Source organism: Syngnathus scovelli, chromosome 10 (assembly GCF_024217435.2).
Source record: "Syngnathus scovelli strain Florida chromosome 10, RoL_Ssco_1.2, whole genome shotgun sequence".
In the NCBI taxonomy this organism is placed as follows: Eukaryota; Metazoa; Chordata; class Actinopteri; order Syngnathiformes; family Syngnathidae; genus Syngnathus; species Syngnathus scovelli.
In genome coordinates, this window is record NC_090856.1 from 5,367,750 (window position 1) to 5,383,687 (window position 15,938).

Here is a 15,938-nt window from a genome sequence, read left to right on the forward strand (position 1 = left end):
AACATTACCAAAAGGACAGTTTATCCACCCGTCCCCTCACCCACCTCCCCTCCGGTCAAATTCTATTTATTTTCCTTTTGTATATGTATGAACTATACTCTGTGTGTGCCTCACTTCTGTGTGAAATTGAAAAAGATGACAAATGATGATAGAGCATTACAGAGGGATACAAAAAAAAAAAACGTCAATGAAATTCCTGATCGCGACAGTTTCAGTTGCCTGTTCTTACTTGTAGCCAACGATTGAAATTGAACCAGATTCAAAAATACAATTTACAATGTTCTAGCTCTAGACCAGTGTAGCACATGTGTGACTGTATTAATTTATGAAACCAAAATGGTAACTGTGAATTACGTATTTCTTTGTGCATTTTTTTAAGTGGGGGGAAAACAAGGCAGCAGCTCTTGCTCGTGTCTGGATTTTTTTTTTGGTGGAAATATAATGGAAACAAACCACGTTTCTCAAAAAAAAAAAAGAAAAAATTAAAATATATATGAATATATTTTTTTTTCTTAAGCAATACATTTCAGTGTGACTTGTGATAGAACATTTTCTTTTTTTAGGTAATAAATAAAAAAAAAAAAGCCAAAATGAAAACACAAGCTTGTGTCCATGCGTGTTTGTTACATTTACATTCGATAACATTGAGTGAAAGCCGTTATTCGGTCTAACATTTCACGAGGGAATCTATTTGTTCAAGTAATGTGATCGAATCAAATAGGAAAGTATTGGATTGATTACTCTTATTACATTTAATGACTGGACTGTACCACATTTGCTTTTGCAAGGGGGGGCAAGCAATTCTTGATCGCTAATTAAAAGCCGCGAGCACAATCTAGCTATAGCTAGCTAACATTAATACTCAAGTAAAAGTACATTAGCATGTTGTTGCATTAAAACTGCTCTGTAAGTGTAATTTATTCGGAATGTTACTGTAATAGAATAAATGTAGTGTATTATTACCTACCATTTGCACCCCACCCCAGATAAAATAAAAATATATTTAGGACTGTACATGATCACACTACAATAAAGAACACATGACATGCATTCTCCACAAAAGTGAATCCAAATATGTTGAAGCCTCACACGTGCAGGCGGTTAATAGTATTTCCGAGTCGGCGCCGCCAGCTGACTTTTCTTAATGCGAAGGTCGCGAAGAGTGAGCTCAACTCGGCAAGATTTGAAGGCGGCTTGAACATAAAAGGATGAGGCCTCAAAAGCCTGACTGACTGACTTGTGTGTGTCAACTAAACCTTCACATGAAAGCTGTTTTTATAGTGCGGCGATCGTGGAAGCTTTCAGTCTTTGTTCGGTCTTTGTTCTCGGCGTTGTGGAGTACAAAAATGATTCACTAATAGGGCTTAGGAGGAAATCTTGATTTTTTTTCTTTTTTAAATATTGTGCTGAAAACAGTACGCCTCCACTTTTTTTTTTACAATTTAGTTTTTTTGGAGTACATCAGGTTTCCAGATATTTCCATTTTGTGTTTTGACATTTGTGATTTTCCCATATCTATAGCTTTCTAATCATGTGGCATTTTTTTTTTTGAAGGCGCTGCAAACCTTCTCATGACTTCCAGTCAAACTGCAACTGTCAAGAGGCCTCTTCTGAGAAGTAGCTGCCTCTTTCTCGGTGTCACTCTCGGCCTCCGCACTCAACCCGGTCTTCATTGACAGGCACGGGTGAGCGTGGCATACTAGCGCTAAAAAAAAAAAAAAAAAAAGAGAGAGAGAGAAAAGGAAAGAGATAGGGGAGGCTTAGTTTCCACCACTAACTGAAAGCTGGCGGTTCCGTGCAGGATGCAGAGAAGCTCCAAAGAGTTGGGCGGGGGTGGGATGGGGGGGTTTCTCGGTGTGATCTTAGATAAGACAGGCTGCTGAATTTAAAACACACGCCCACACGCACGCAAATATACACACACGTAGATGCGAGCACGCATGAGCAGCTCGCTCGCTTGTCATAATGAGGAAAAAAAAAAAAAAAGCAAAGCCAGCCAGCCTACCTGTCATGCTGCTGTTAACACGTGTAGCCCCCCCATCGCTATTTTATTTTTGACGTCAACAGCAGTCACGCACGCCGACGACTGCGCAGCAATTTGCGGTGACAGTTTGTATATCTGTTCGCCTCGTCCCGATCGCTGACAGCAAAACACTACGCCTACCTATCAGTATTTTTTAATTGCCTTCAAATATCGATGTTGTTTAACGGGAGGGGGGCGTAGAAAATCGGCTTGCATATGTTGAAAGTCACGGAAAATAGAATATTCCCAGACTTTCCAAATATCCTCACGCTTTTTGTCACACATTAGCTGTTTTTTTTTTTTTTTTGTAGCAATTTGCTTCTTCCTTGACAATCACACCATGTTTTTATCGTGCAATAAAAATAATGCAGTCACGTTTTAAATTCGTCATTTTGATTTTAGTGTAATAAACCAAAACTAAGTACTAAAATAAAATAATTATCAGCTTTATTCGCAGCTCATTTAGGGTAAATAGCCTGGTAAATCAGTTAATAAAGTCAAACTTGAGGATAATCGTGGGCCTAATTGCAGTTTTAAAGTTGTGTGGACAGACATCCTGTGAGATCTACTATCAAACAGGATTTTCTTTTTATCAGTTTAAACTTTCTTTGCATCTTCCTAGAAGCTGGTGGCTGACAGGATCTTAAACCCACACAATTAAAACGGCTATTTCCTGTTGGGAAACGGAATTGACTGAGATATCCCTGTTGAGTGATGAACGCAAGATAATCTTTACTTGAATGGTTTTTGAGGAACTTGGACTTGCAGCTTGTTATGAATGGAATGGACACAAGGCTCTTTGAAAAGCCGACATTTTAATGAAACTTTTGTTCCTATTCGAGCGCTATATAACCTCGACAGATTTCCATGCCTTCACCCAGGCTTAGATTGTTGCCGTTTGATTAGGGAACGCCATATGTCTGGGCGGCCGGGTGTACACATCCTGTTTACACAGTTAGCAGGGTTTATTTTAACCATGACCTCTGGGCCGTGTCGCCGGGTCAAGCTACGAGGTCGTCCGCGAACGCACAAACTGATGCTGTTGGACAGCTGAACACCTTCAACAGCGACATGCATGTCTATGCGTGTTTATGTGTGCACGTGTGTGTGTGTGTGTGTGTGTGTGTGTGTGCCATCTTTGGTCTAGTGTGTGTTTCTGAGAAAGATATCAAAGGTTCTCCTCACAGCTGCATAAATATCCACCAGGTAATGTCTCAAACAGAGAGCCACTCTGTTCCTCGCACAAACAAAAACTAGACAAAAGACAACAAGGACCCTGCTGACCATGCAAACACAAACCCCCCTCCTTCTCCTGAAAAAAAAGTCCGCAAAAAAATAAGTTTCCACTGCAGATGGAGCTTTTATCACAGCCAAATGTTCGTGTTGCCTTTGTCCATTGAGTTCATTCAAACACGTGCTCACAGATGAAACCCAGACAAAGGTGGTTGATATTTTGTCTTTCTGCAGCTGGTGTGTAGATGCCAAGGACTCAGTGTTTTAATATTAATAAGGAACTAGATGGATTTTTTTAACAGCACACTTGACTCTATGTGGGCGTTTGATTTGGGTGTTGTCAAATCTAAAATTTTAGTGGCGCTAATCACACCACAATTGTGGGTTTCAGTCTGCTAGCCTTCCATTGGCTGGTTAGCTCAGTTGCTAATAATGTCAAGGTCATGGGTTCAATCCGTGCATGGGCCAGTATGCATAGTGGCTATAAACTAGCAAGCTATTTCAAATTGTTCTTGACAATATCAGACAGGAAAGAGTTAGCGTGTCTATGTTTTGTAATCTTTTACAAAATGCCCGTATCAAGTGTGGTATGCTTGAGACACTTTGAAACAGGCACACTTGTTTAGTAAACTAGTCGCTGCTACCATGGTAACTACCAGACGTTGAATGAAAATGTCTTTGTTTTCCATCATCATCTCCAGTTTTTTTTCATCTTCAGTCAATTGGTGTCATGTTAACATGCTCAAGGACATGGAATGGCTTCCTGCTGGGTCTGAAGCCCACAGTGCAATTGAAATTAAAAGCCAGTAATGAGAGACCCCCCAAACTTGTCCTGCTTTTTTGTGTGTCACCCAGTCAGCCTTTATCATCTCCATCAACTGTATGCGGTGATAATTTTGTGCAAATGGCTGCACTTTTCAGTGCTTCATTTGAGAGCAGATAAGGGGGAACCCAAATACACGGAATACCATATATGGCAAATAAACAGTAAACAGCCGTCTGGAGTAAACATGCTACAAAAAAAAAAAAAATGAATGAGCACAGGAAGACCCAGTCTGGCAGGAAGTGGCAACTGCTGCCATGGTAACAAAGTGAAACCTAAAGCAGTGAGAAATGCGCCTTGCTGGGTGCTCTTGACGTCACTTCTAGTAGCACTGACTCAAAGGCAGCAGCTGCCCTGCACACAATGCTTTGTGGATGCGCACAAAAAAATAACGAGAGACATAAGAAAAAAAAAATTCTGCTTGCATTGTCCTTTCAACAAAATCATTGTGGTGGAAAATCCCCATATGTTCAGCAAGCACTATAGAGGACAAAGCGCAAGTGACAGCATTAGGAAAATCAGAGGGTATTCCTAAGAAGTGTGACTGATGAATATGCAAATGCTAATTGCTTTAATGCCAAATTAGCAATATGGTCGCTGCGCATATCTGGAACTCGTACAGCTTAGGGATGCATGTGTGTGTGTATGATTTAAGATCTGCTGAACCAATTAAGCACTTGTAGCTGCCTTCTAAGGTTCCTTGTGTTATTATGACACTCAATGGATAATAGTATGGACCGAACCAATTTGAGGAATTATCCAAGTTGGGATTTTGGTGGGTGGAGAAAGGGGGTGATGGGGGTCCAACAATGGGGGTCGCCACTAGACTCAAATATCACGCTGTCACATATTTAGGTCATGGCTCAAATGCAAGACAGCGGCTTCTGGGATGCCCGCAGGGCCGAAGCGTTTAACGCGTCCCTGCAATTATCTCAGTTGAGTGGCAGGAATTGAATGCAGCTGATTCATTTACATCCACCAATGACGCTTCTTCTTTGTGCCAACCGGAGAGTCTTTCTTCCTCCATTTTTTTTGTCTTTAAAACAAATTACCAGTGCCAAAAAAAAAAGAGAGTAAAACGTGTCCAGGAGGAGGAGTCCCTCATGGTTTGTCTCATCAGTCTGTCTCATTAAAAAGACTGCATCAATGCAAAGATTTCTAATTAGGGGTAGTGTTAGAATTAGGCAACTATGTTCTTCGGGATTTGAAAAGCCAAGCGAACTCATTATGGCAGCACTCTCATCGACTGGTAAGTGTGTTTGCCTCATTGCTTGAAAGTTCTGGGTTTGAATCTTGATGCCCTCCCCATCCAAAAACACGCATGCTGGGTTTATTGTAGCGAAATCCTAATTGTTGTATTTCTCTTGCCTGCACTGTTTCCACTCTGTGTTTGATGGTTATGTTTTTTTTTTTTTTTTTTGAGCCTCGATATGCTGCCCATCCCTGCTTTGTGTAAAATTATATAAAGGGGTTGTGTTGAAGCTAATTCCACAGACAACAATCCTATTTACAATGCGAGGTGATGGGGCAGGGTGACCCCCAGTGTGTGTCAAGTGCGAATGCGGGGGGATTATTGTAAATAAGGCACGTGCGGGAGGGAGGGAGGGAGGGAGGGATTTTTGGGGGAGGCGTGTGCCTCTATGCAAATCTATGCAAATGAAGGCTATGGCGGGGCTCCAGCCAAAGACAAACATCTGTCCTCGTGCGCTTTTAGCCCTGTAATCATGTCGTCCCCATCATCATCCCCCCATCATCCCCATATAGCAAAGGGACAGGTGCCACTTCATTAGAAGTACTCTGAGGGCCATACCAAATATTCTAAAAAAATAAATAAAATAAAAATGCACTGATCATGAGCATTTGTAGGTTAGATTTTTTTTTGTGTTAGGGAAAATGGATGCATTTTTTTTAAGCTTTTTTTTTTTAATTAATATAAAATTCTTTCCATTTTCAACTGGCCATAGTATAATATCGATGAAGCTGTATTCCTGCTATGCGGCTCTGCCTCGCCCCCTCCCCTCTAAACAGTGAGGGGTGATGATCAATAAGGAATTTTGTGCGTTCGATCGCCTGCCGCTGTGGAGGTCGTTCTGGTGTCCGTTTCCCAGAATGTGTGTGTCGGTCTCCATCTGTATGTGGGGGGGATGGATGAGTGTTTTACAGCTCACTGGTACAGTTGTGACTGATCGGGGAAGGAGCCCCCCAGCATGAGGCAGTCGTGGTGGGTGGGGTGGGGGGTCTGTTAGAAAGCTTTCTTTTGCGCCATCGATCTCGGCGTGTCAATTAGACGCCCTCAAATAAATACGGCCCCCACCTCGGTAGTAGTACGCCGAGCCTCCCGTGTAAGCGACACCCGCGCGCCAGTCCCCGTGTCACCCAAGCCGGGGCGATAGCGGAGGGCCTTCCAATTGAACAGCAGCTTTTCCGCCACGCAGATTGTTTTTCCACATTGACCGTGACCTTTGTTCCCCCTCAGCAGCCAGACAATATGTGACCACAGACACGCTCAGGTGCCTTCCCTCATTTTTCACCCGTCAATGGTAAAAACAATCCAAAGTCGGATGTGACCGCAATAAGTGAAGCTAATGACTGGTGCAGACAGAAAAGCATCACACCCTCCGGGACTCTTTTACAATGCCACACTCAATGTCTGAGCACTCATGCATGGATATAAATAGACATTAGGAGATAAGATGATAGAAATGACCATACAAGGGACAAGACTGGGGTGAAGCCTCTTGAAGATAACAACACAAAGAGACCCATAATCAGTAACCTCCTTGCACCCAGGGGCCGACTAGAGGCGATAAACCTGTACTTTGTCGGTCCCCTGTGACCCCCCCCCACCCTCGCCCCATCACCGCCACCTTCTCCATACAAAGACCCCTTCCATCACCCCCACCCCTCACCCACCTTCGCCTCGACACTGATCAGTAGGATTTACTGTGCTCTCGTCCCACACGTCTCAGCCGGTCACACGCGGCCTCCGGGTTGATCCAGGTCGAATTCAATTTGTAAGATATTATGTATTGATCCCTCCCAACCCCTCCTTTGCTATACGCCAGATAGCAATGCCCTCATTGACCCGAGTGCACCATTTCTTGGATCATCATCATCATTGCGGCAGACGCGTAGCAGTCTGAGCTAGTATTAAGGTCATTGGCCTCAGGACCTCGATTCACACTTGGGCACGATTTAGTTTGGAAAAATAATATGAACACTGTTTTCAAGACAAACGGAAGAGATGAAGCATGAAAATATCCATCGTGTGGATGAAAATGAGAATGCAAGTGACACACGCACGCACACGCGCACGCAGATGAGCAGAGGTCCTGCATGGCCGTCACAGATAAGAGAAATAAGGTCACACGCTAACAGGGGAGAATAAGGTGAGCGATGGCCATGGCATTTCACAAACTAGGCTAATTCCCCTGAAAATGTCTAAAGGGTAGGCTGCGCATTTTTGCAGGGCGGCACGCAAATCATTTCACAGTCACAATTTCTTCTCAGCCAAGGCTTTTATTTTTTTACGTCAGACAAGGGCGAGAATTATCAGTCAGGGACTTGACTTGTAAAAGCCAGACATTTTCTAATTCAGGGTAGCGTTTGCAATTAAAAAACCTTTTTTATTATTGTTTAAAATTGTCAATCTAGTCTGACAGTGGTACATTAGCAAAATGAGCTGTAAAAAGAAAAAATGGAACCGCGAGAGCTGTCTGGCTAGCTAGCATAGACTTAAAACTCAATAGCGGTGCAGCAAAACATGTAGACAGAAAATATGAGATTACTCAGTCATATATTATTTAGCCTCTGCAAAGAACAATTAGTGCCGTACTGATGAGCTGAGAGACGAGTGGCGACGTCTCAATGACAAATATGTTTGTTTGTCTACAATCTCTAATTATGTCATTACTGTATGTTTCTCTAAATGACAATATAATGAAATGCCATTTATCCTCATTAAATGCACATTCAAAAACCAATTAATGGCATTTCTGCTCATTTCGTAGTGTTCGGAGTCACAATCGTAATCACGCCAGGAATGAAACTCGTTAGTTCAATGCACCATGGCGCTTTCTTTTTTTCCTCTCGCGTGGCCCCTAAAGGACCCGGGCACTGAAATGAAGACCGCCTTTCGGTATAAACTGGGACGCTGATGGAGACGAAGCGGCAAATGGAAAACAAAAAGTCGCTCTTCCTCTACCGTCGCCCCCGCAGCCTCCCCGAGCGCAGTCGTCTGCACGCCTCGGCTGTTTTCCCTGACAGGCTGCGAGAGCCATGAAACGGGAGGGCACCTGGGACCGGGGCCACGCTGACAAGCGGCGCCCCCACATTGCACAATCTCTTCCCCATTTCAAATAATTCCATCCCTCCGGCTGCTGCCTCTTTTGCCTTTTTAACTCTCTCATTTGTATCATTTTCTTTTGCCTTCATACTCACAAATGCCCCGAAGAAGCCCCATTCAAGTGTCACATCTGCATATTTGTACTTGCCTCAATGAACAAGAGGGAGGGCGAGGTGAATAAACTAACAATTTGGGCTGGGAGTTAACAGGCGCTTGTTTTCGCTCCAGATGAGGGGAAGAGGGACTTCTCACACTCTCTCGCTTCCCAGCTGCAGCATCCCCCCCCCTCCCTTAAATGGGCGGAGCCTAATGGCGTGGGGCGTTATATCTGGAGGCTGGGAGCCGAGGTAGCGATGGGGACAAGCTCGACTCAAAAAGCCCTGGAGGGAGGCAGCTTGTGTGCAGTAAATAAACAGCCCACTCTCTCGCTGCACTTCCCTTTATGTAGCTGCAAGTCCCTCAAGGATGCTTTCATATTACTGCAAGCCTCCCTTTAGTTTTTTTTCTTCTCATCCCTTTGCAATCGCATGCCACGCTAACACCATCAACAAAACTCTTACGAAAGATAGAAAGCTTTTCTCATCTTGTTTCAGCGATAACGAACAATGTGGGAGAAGACTTTTAATGAAAAGAAAGGGGGATCACCGCCGCTGTGGGAACGAAGACGCAATAAGTGTCTGACTTTTTTCCTCTTTCTACTTTTTCTATTCAATTCATGTACAGTACAAGGTTGAACGTAATGAAATCTGAGATTTAAATTGAGCAATAACTGTTCACTATAGGGAGTTATCAGAAGTGGTGAGCATGTCTGCCATACAATTCTGCGTTTATTAGTTTGGGTCTCAGATTTCATGATCTCCGACATTGCAATATTTTTCTCATGTTAATTGACTCTAAAGTGCCTCTAGTTAGGAATGGTCGAAACGGTGAACTTTAGTGATCTAAGTTCATGTCTCGGTCAAATCAGAACTTGTTTGCCACTTCCTTGGGACTGGGTTGAAGAAATGTGTGATTTACACTTTGCAGTACATTCGGAACATCCCAGTGAAACCATAAATTAGCCAAGGTCCATGTTGTAACTCACTCTAGACTCAGATGCTAGCGATCTGGATTCCAGTGGGACCTTAACAGTTTTAGAACATGGTTGAATGAAGTTAACAATTACTCCAACTGTTTGGCAGGAAATTCTGCGCAGTTAGCTTTTTTTTTTCTTTTCTTGTTTGCTTTAGCTAGCTAGCTAGCGGAATTTCCTGCCAAACAAACATTTACGCAGGACATTCTGCGCAGTTAGCTTTATTTTTTTTTGTTAGCTTTAGCTAAATGTCCAAAAACTACAAGTTCTCAAATCCGCAATGTTTTTCGAGCATCAATTCTGCGTGACGGTTTCGACCCTCCAACCCAGATGGAAAGACAAGATAGTTACACCACAGGAAAGAATTCATTCGGTCAGGCCAGAAACTCCATCATGTCGAGATAAGTCGAGCTGGGGGAAATTGTACCTACAGTTGTTGCACAAAATTCAACATAACCGCATCGTGTCTCCGCCTCTTTCTCACTAACTTCTGAGCGTTTACATAACCCCCATAAATCCATTAGTGTAATGAGACAAAGGAGTGGCAAGTAAAGATACTAAGCCAAGTATTTCCTGCCATCATCTCATCTTAAAACACACACGCAAGCTTTAGGTACACACACATCTATAACGAAGCCTCGAAAATGTTTCATTGTTTACAAAATCATCCACCGGAGTGATGCTAATAGTTGTCCGTGGGTGTTTATATATTCAACTGTAAATTGGGGGGTAGGCTTTCATTTGTACAAAAACATTACTACCGGTGAATTACAATTAATGTCAAGCGAAAGAGAAGTTCAAAACAAAACACGAAAGGCTGTAATGGAAACAAACTGCAAGAATTTAGAGCAGTTTTGTTGTTGTAGGCTAACGCTAACAAGATGGCTTACAGGGGGGGGGGGCGGGTAGGATCTTGGGATTGGGCGGCACCGAAGCCACGGGAAATGGAGCTGGACAAACACGCCATTGCTAAAACAATTACAACTTCCGCTAATTGTGATTGTTTCCTACGTGGTGACATTTGGCTGCTGTGCTTGTTGGTCAAAGGATCAGCTAATTAATATGCTAATCGAGCCCAGACGCCTCCGGTGGTAGCCACTCCCCCCTTGTTACCAGTCAGGGGGTGGAAACGCAAATTTGCACCCTGGCGCCGACTTCTGAGTAATTCTCTCGTGTCACGCGACTCATAACGGGAACAAGTTTTTTTTTCTGTGAAAATGGGGAACTTTGTCAAAAGGTTTCCCACCCACACTGTGTTTCTCATCCCCCTCCTTGGCCTCTGTCACAACACTTTGAGCATATGAAAACACACACACGCACACACACATACAAATTTGTTCAAATTTATATCAAACTAGAATTTTTTTTTCAGGGGGTTAACAACGTTGTGATGCTATTATGCAACTTGAGAAGTCACTGGTAGATAATATAATTTTAAATGATCTCAGGAAACATCATGTTTCACAATTTTAAACAGTTTTGTTTCTACTTCCTTCCATTTTGGTGAAGGCCACAGTGACCCCAACATGAGGCTGTAGAAGTGCTCAGTTCAACGATTACATACTAAAATAACCTTATCATGGGATTGACCAAGAAAAAAAAAAAAAAGCAGAACCTGTTTGGACTTGAATGAGACACTTTTTAGGAAACCGTCTTTGAGCTGATTTTGAAAGCGGATGTTCCAAAAGCAGAAGTTTTTCAACTCCAGAATAAAAAAAAAGATCTTGTGTGTGCACACTTTAATGATCCTCCCAGCTCATCTGTTCTGTTTACCTCACACAAACACACACACGCAAAAATGTCAGGCTCATTAATTAAAAGCACAAACAATTTACGGAAGGCGACTCCTCCCGCGTTCGAAAGGCAGGGCCGTTCGGTGGAAGAATGTTTTGGTGGCGTTCCTGAGATTCATTTAACTTGTACCTTTATCCTGATCCAATCTTAATTGTGGCTCGCCTTACAGCCAATTCATCAACGTCCACGTGCAAGATGAGCTTGTCGTTGGAGAAACACTTTGGAGCCAAGTGAGACCCTCCACAAACACACACATACACACACTTCCTTTTTAAAAATGGCTCAACACAATAATTAATAGCAAATTATTTTGCAAGCCTTCAAGCTACGCCTCAGGGGACCTCAATTTGAAAACGACAGTTTGGATTAATGTTTTATCTATTTGTTTTCATGTGGAGCTTCTGGTCATGTGTTGTCTCCAGATATTGATCCATATTTCAATGGAGCATAGAACAATAAGCGCATTAAAAGGCCCCAGCCACACTTGGTTCAGGCATTCCCGCCGTAAGGTTTTCATTAAAGCAAGCAGAGATGAACCGCATGTGCTTCTGGAAGCCAACATAGCAACCCTGTGTCGCCTCATCTGCAAAAGGGGAGCGGTTGACTATTTTTTTAAGCCCCTGGAAGCGTCTCAGTCTCGGCACTGTTAAAAAAAGAGCCGCCGGGGTAGCTCGCGTGAGCCGCGTTTTGTAATGACAGGCCTCTCGAAATGAAAGCACGCTTTGGACGTCTCTCAACACAAACACTCGAGAAACCATCACTTCCTCTGCGCCAGAAGCAGACTGCTGTCTGTGTGTGTTAGCTTAGCAATGCTAACAGGCCACAAAATTAGGTTCACCTGCAACAAATGACATCCTACGACGTCTTTATTTAACAATCTGCTTATTATTAGATCTCGAAATAAGGTCGAGCCTTTGGGAGAGTTCCTGCTTGCGTCACGTTGACGCCCTAACCTTTCATTTTTGTCAAGCTTTTCAGGTCCCACCAAATTCAAAGCAGGGTGAGTCAGCTTGTATTTAAAACCGCATTTCCAAGATGTTTGCCCAAATGAGTTCTTTCAATCCCCTTTGAAGCTTGAAACACAAACATTAGCAAAATAAGCCCACTGCCCTTAAGAGTCTCTTTGTCCGCCCTTCGTATCGCTTTGCTTTCTTTTCCTCGTGTCGATTTCCCCGGCTGTCACCCCCCCCCCCTCCCCCCTCATGTTTCTTCGCCTTGCACACCTGCTCGGCCGCCAAGCGCCGTTTGCAACAACACGACCCCCACAATCGCACCCCTCCCCTTCAAACCTTGAGCCCAACCCTGAGCATGAAGAACAGACGGGGCCTCTGTTTTCTGATAATCATCACATAGCTCACATGCCTGCTCTACTCCGCCTAGCTCTTTACTGCGCCCCAACTCGCTGCCCCACCTGCCATTTTACCTCACCCAAACCCTCGGCCACCCCGTTACTCAACTCCATCTGCGCCATCACTCCACACCCGTCACACCCGAGTGGCATTCCTTTCTCCTTTCGCCATCAATTGCATCAATCAAGCAAACTTGTCAGAACTCAAAGAACTATGCTGTCCGACTCTCCCTCAAGGTATCATCTCTCCGCGTCATTATTCGATCAAGTGGTTCTCAGCCGTCTGCCGATCTGTGTCACACTTGAGGGACCGAGTGCTCCTAAGGGCCCCTTCCCAGTGTCTATTGTTTCACTGTGTGAAAAGAGAAAAGGGGAGGGGAGGGGCGAAGCTCCCTTGTGCAAAAAAAAAAATTGTTCATTTATTAATTTGCACAATATCATGTTGCCCGGTTTCATGTTTGACAAAAAAGCGTCCGGCAAATGGGCAGATTAGTTCTCAACACCAGATGTCCAGACCAGACTGGCGAGATTCACTCGCTCCCCCTTCCCACCCACTTCCTGCAGTATCATTATCGGACTCCTTATCTGTTTATCTTCCTCGTCCCGCTGCCTCCTTAGCTCGTGTGTACTCTGCGGCATTAAGGGCTCGCGTCAGGCAGATGGACAAAGCCTCAAATCAATCCGAGAGATCAATACACCCCAGACAGACTGAGATTTGCCGTCCAGACTGACGGACGGTTGACAGCGGCTCGGATCAGGTCCGGTCTGGGCTCGCCGCTTCCCGCCTCACTCCGGCTTAGTTCCGTCTGGTCTTGTTCAGTGATGACATGTTAGCATTTCATGCTGAAATGTGAAGAAAATATTTAAAGAACATGTTCTGGAATTTTTTAATGTCATGTTTTTGCTCACCGGCTGTCGACGCTTTGCTGTTTTTCCAGGTACGACCAGCAGTGGTTGAGCTAGAAGGGGGCTGCGGGGGGCACTCTTCCTCCCTAGAAACCAATGCAGATAATTGACTTTGATATTTTCCCATAATTTTTTTTTTTCATATTTCTGCTCATCACCCAAAGAGAACACGATGAATCTTTATCTTGTTTTGTAGACCCACTGAGTCATTTTAATTCATTTATTTCCTTCCCATTAGAAATATGTTGAATAAAGGAGCCCATCATTTTCCTTCGTTGTTTAGTTATGACTAACACATCCAGTGTGCCGGAAATTTTGGCAGTTTTCAGCAGATGGACTACTAAAAATTCAATTTTCCATGATATTCTAATTGCCTACGTTGCGTCTGTGTGTTTTCAGCGAGTACTGTTTGTCCTTGTCTTTGCTCCAGTGAGTTCCATGTGACAACATGGCTGCACTCGCCCAGAACCAGAAAGCATATTTTCCTCCACGTGACGCTGTGTGACAAGAGAAAAGATTGCAGACAAATTGGGGATAATGACGCTATACAGGGAGAGACCCATTAAGTCATCAGACAGAAAAAAAAACACCCCACACAGGTGAGTGATCTTCTTCGCAGACAAAAGCAGACTGGATGTTTGTTTTACGTCACGTGGCGAGGCCTCACACCGTCTGTGCTCATTTTAGGTCAGGTTGCTGATAGCAGACGGCAACGAGCCTCACCAGTTCCCGCTTGTCTTCCGGCTGTAGCTTCTGTTGTGTTTTTGATGTAGTCCAGGCTCGCAGCCCGGGCCCCCGACTCGGTCTGAGGGGCCCGTGATGAAAACAAGCAGGGAGGAAGGAAGCAGCTCGGCAGCAACAGTCAATCATCACTCAGTCGGCGTGCGTATGCGGTGACTGTCATACAGGTTTGCTGAGTTTACAATGAAATGCTTTTATTTATGTATAAATGGTGGCTGTCAAAAATAAATGCCTCCAGGAAAAAATACAAGGTGTTAACTCTCATTTTTGGGATGTATATAACCATCAATTTTTTTATGTATTTATTTGTGGCAATTTAAAAAAAAAAAAATTCTAAAATGTATGCCCCTAATTAGGATGTTTTGTGTCAATTTTTGTTAGACTTTCCGGAACAGGTTAATCTACAAAATAAAAGTTTTACCGTACATTTTATTGAGCAGTTTTAGTAGAATGTCTTTAGTTCAAGTCAAGTGCTAATTAATTTAAGATGATATTGTTCTCCCTTATTTTTTTCTAGAAGTATGCTTGGCTGTAGAGCTGAATGATTTCTGGATCAGCATGGAGTTTTTTTTTCCCCTTCTAGTAGCATTCAAATTTCCCCTCGGACTTTACTGGACGCCGAGAGTTTCGTGATGAGGGTTTGGCCGAAGGTTGCTGCGTGAGTCATAAAGCACGGCAGGCTCGTGCATCCTGCCAAGGGAGTCGCTGGCAAGCACGTCACTCTTCCTTGCCGGGACAGGAAGCCAGTGGGGTTAAACAAAGGGAATCCCGCAAACGTTGGCCAGGAAACTCCGCAGCGACGTCCCACGCTTCCCGCCACAGGGACTTCTGGTGGCGGCCGCATACTCGGATGGATTCCCACTGGAGGATCTTCAACAGAATTCAACATTACATAAAGAAAGTAGAAGAACACTCAGAGGACCGCACACCTCCATCAAGGCTGCAAACCAAAGTAGAAAAATGTTGGAGCTCCCATTTTTTTTAGTTTCCACCTACAGGAGCAACGCTTCTTCTCGCATGTGTCCGACAGACGAAGAGCAAGCCTAGCAGCGGGCATCATACGGTTGGCTGACACCAAATCAATCACAGGCCTGCTCAAGTGATTTTTATTGGCTCTAAAAAGTCCTTGCCACAGGCCTAACGGGGAACATTCATCTCCACCCACGCAATTCGTCCAGCTCCCAACACGGACGATTTAAAAGAAAATGACAGAGCGTCTAAATAAATGTGTTCTCATCACAGACGTGGGCCAGATCAATGACCTCCTCTTTCTTGTTTTGAAGGAACGAGGACTTTGTTCTCCTATCCCTCCACCTCACATGAAGGTCTCACCTCCGCTAGCAGACCCCAAAGTTTTCCTGCCAGCATGCTTTATGAAGGACAAGTTCATAGAGGATCTGGTTCTCATTGACTTCCTAATAAGACATTTTGTCTCCTGCTTAGCGTCTGCTAGCCAGAAGCAAATCCGCCCCCCCAAAAGAATCCAATGACTGTGTGTGTGTTATTAGTTTTTTTTTTGTTTTTTTTTGTTTTTTTTTTTTTTTTAAACAATGCAGGTATATACAAAACAGCATATTTTATTCCAAATTTTGTTCGCCATCTGTTTAGAAGTTGTTGACGCGCGCATCGCAAGGTCATCGTTCAACAGCCCGA

At 43.8% G+C, this 15,938-nt stretch overlaps 1 long non-coding RNA gene across 1 annotated transcript; it reads left to right on the forward strand.

Moving 5' to 3' along the window:
• Positions 1-4,998: 4,998 nt before the first annotated feature.
• Positions 4,999-15,817, forward strand: LOC125972629 (uncharacterized). Its single transcript, XR_007482865.2, has 4 exons — positions 4,999-5,328; positions 13,975-14,143; positions 14,232-14,452; positions 14,803-15,817. It is a non-coding gene; the product is annotated as an uncharacterized lncRNA (long non-coding RNA).
• The last annotated feature ends 121 nt before the right edge of the window (positions 15,818-15,938 follow it).